Genomic DNA, 3,024 nt, shown 5'->3' on the forward strand with positions numbered 1-3,024 from the left:
TCCCTCTTGGTTACAAGGATACATGTGATTGCAGTTCAAATCCATCTGGATAGTCCAGGATAATCTCCTTCCCTCAAGATCCTTATCTTAAGCAGAAGGAAAAATAAAACAATACATCAAACTAAAAGCCTTCTGCACAGTGAAGGAAACCATCAACAATGTGAAGAGGCAACCTACTGAATGGGAGAAAACATTTGAAAGTCATATATATGATAAGGGGTTAATATCCAAAATATATTACACCTACAACAACAAAATATGTAACTCCTACAACTCAGTGACAAAATGAAACAAAACAAAACAAAAATCTGATTAAACAGTGGGCAGAGGATCTGCACAGACATGTTTCCAGAGAAGACATACAGATGGCCAACAGACACATGAGAAGATGTTCTATATCACTCATCATCAAGGACATGAAAATCCAAGCATAGGATTCATGAAATATCACCTCACACCTGTTAGAATGACTGTCATCAAAAAGATAAGAAATAACAAGTGTTGGCGGGGCTGTGGAGAAAGGGGAACCCTCATGCACTAGTGGTGGGAATGCAAGCTGGTGCAGCCACTGTGGAAAACAGCATGGAGGCTCCTCAAAAAACTAAAAATAGAACTACCCTACAATCCAGCAATTCCACTTCCGAGTATTTATCAGGTGAAAAGGAAAACACTAACTTAGAAAGATAATATACATTCCCGCGCTCATTGCAGTAGTATTTATAATAGCAAAGATATGGAAGCAACCTGAGTGCGCTGATGGATGAACGAATAAAGAAGATGTGGTGGACGTGTAAAAAATGGCATATTTTTTGGCCACAAAAAAGAAGGAAATCTTGCCATCTGTGACAACATGGAGGGACTTGGAGGGCATTATGCTAAGTAAGTCAGACGTAGAAAGACAAATGCTGCACGATCTCGTTTATATGTGAAATCTAACCCCCCCCCCCAAACTGAACTTATAGATACAGAGAACAGATTGGTGATTGCGAGCAGTGGGGGTAGGAGGTGGGTGAAATGGGTGGAGGTGCTCAAAAGGTACAAAATTCCATTTATAAAGTCCTGGAGATAATAATGTACAGCATGGTGACTATGGTTAACAATACTGTATTGTATATTTGAAGGTTGCTAAGAGAGTAGATCTTAAAAGTTCTCATCACAAGAAAAAAAATTTTTGTAACTATGTATAGGGAAGGATGTTAACGACCTATTGTGGTGATCATTGCACAATATGTACAAATACCAAATCAGTATGATATAGACCTGAAACTAAAATAATGTTATATGTCAACTATGTCTCAATAGAAAAACTTACCTTATAAATAATACGATAAAAATAATTAAGGGGCACCTGGGTGGCTCAGTCTGTTAAGCGTCTGCCCTCTGCTCAGGGTCCTGTGATTGAGCCCCTTGTGTGTGGGGGCTCTGCTCAGGGGGGATCCTATTTCTCCCTCTCCCTTGGCCCCTCCCCCCTTGCTCTCCACCCTCTCTCTTGGTCTCTCTCTCTCAAATAAATAAATAAGTAAAATCTTTAAAAAAATAATTAAACACAATTTTAAAAATAAGTAAAATTAAAATTGTAAACAAATAATAATTTAAAATAGGCAAATCATTAGAAATCATGAATAAGTAATAATTTAAATACACCAGTAAATTTCTGTCCTAGGTGAGAATGAAATAAAGATATCAGTCTTATGCTCTTCTCCGTCTCTATCCACATGTGCACGCATGTGCATCGTCCTTACATGGCTTGCCTCTTGTACAGGAACCAAAGAAGAGCTGAGTGAGGTGGGGCTCCAGTCGCTGCTGTTCTTTTGGTTTGTCTCTGCCTGAGTTAAGGCACCCAACTGAATGCATGAAATACACACAGAATAAAGGACAGAGAACGTCTTATTGGCCTCTGATGGGTCAGAGAGGCATCTGTAGGGTTTTTGGATAGAAGAGACTGACTGAACAAAGGTTAGGAAGATTCCTTCTCTGTACGGGAACCTAAGCTCAGTGAGGGCCAGGGTCCACGAGCCCCAGCACTTAGCAGAACTTGTGGTATATAGGTTCTTAGTAAATGCTGAAATTATCAGTGAATTCAGTTTGCCCACTGATGGCACTTTTCTACATTATCATGCCCCATTATGTTTTATTCTGATGTGAAAAAGGGAAGGGGGAAAATCAGGAGCCTCTAGGGATGATCTGCAGTAGGGGAACTCATTCCTTTGGACCTCAGTTTCCTTTTTGAAATTATGGGATGGGATTTTTTAAAAAAGATCTTTATCTTAATCACATATTTTTCTATATAATGCAATATTCTTCTTTTGCCATATAAGGTAATATCCACAGGTTCGGGGGGGATTAGGAAGTGAATATGTGTTGGGGGAGGGGTGCATTTTTTCTGCTGACACAGGGACCAAAAAAGCTGCCTGGACTGAAGGGTCAGGTGGACAGGAACAGGCCTCGACCCCGCAGCGCCGCCCGTGAGAACTGACAGTGGGCTTGGCCAGGCTCATGGGATGTCTCAGGGGACATTCCCCCATTGTGGGCAGATGGCACTTGAGGACAGGGAAAAGGAGGTGGAGTTCGTTGTGTGCGTGGGGACCCAGAAATGACTGAGGTTAAGTTTCCATCTCACAGAATGGGGGTTTGTAATATAAATTAAATTTAGGTAGAAAAATGCAGTTACCACTTTTTTGTATATATCTGAATGGTCTGCATTTGGAACCCATTCCATACACCCATGTATATACTCATGTATATACGGTTAGGGCTCCTCTGTTCTCTTGTAGGCTAATTTTTCTTAACTTAATAAAATGTTGTAAAGAGCTTTCCATGTCATTAAATATTCTTCTACATCATCGTTTTCACAACTACCTTTAACACTCCACTAATTGATACACAATCCTATGTATACCTTATCCTGTATTGTTGTAAAATCTAATAAGCCACTTTAAATCCCTTTTTTCTTTTTGACATTATGAGAAATCAATATACTTATGAATGTCTCACAAGGTTGTTATGAGGATTATCTATAATATA

This window comes from Mirounga angustirostris, unplaced genomic scaffold (genome assembly GCF_029215605.1).
Source record: "Mirounga angustirostris isolate CCGP_5_RB_7025 unplaced genomic scaffold, mMirAng1.0.hap1 SCAF_13, whole genome shotgun sequence".
In the NCBI taxonomy this organism is placed as follows: domain Eukaryota; kingdom Metazoa; phylum Chordata; class Mammalia; order Carnivora; family Phocidae; genus Mirounga; species Mirounga angustirostris.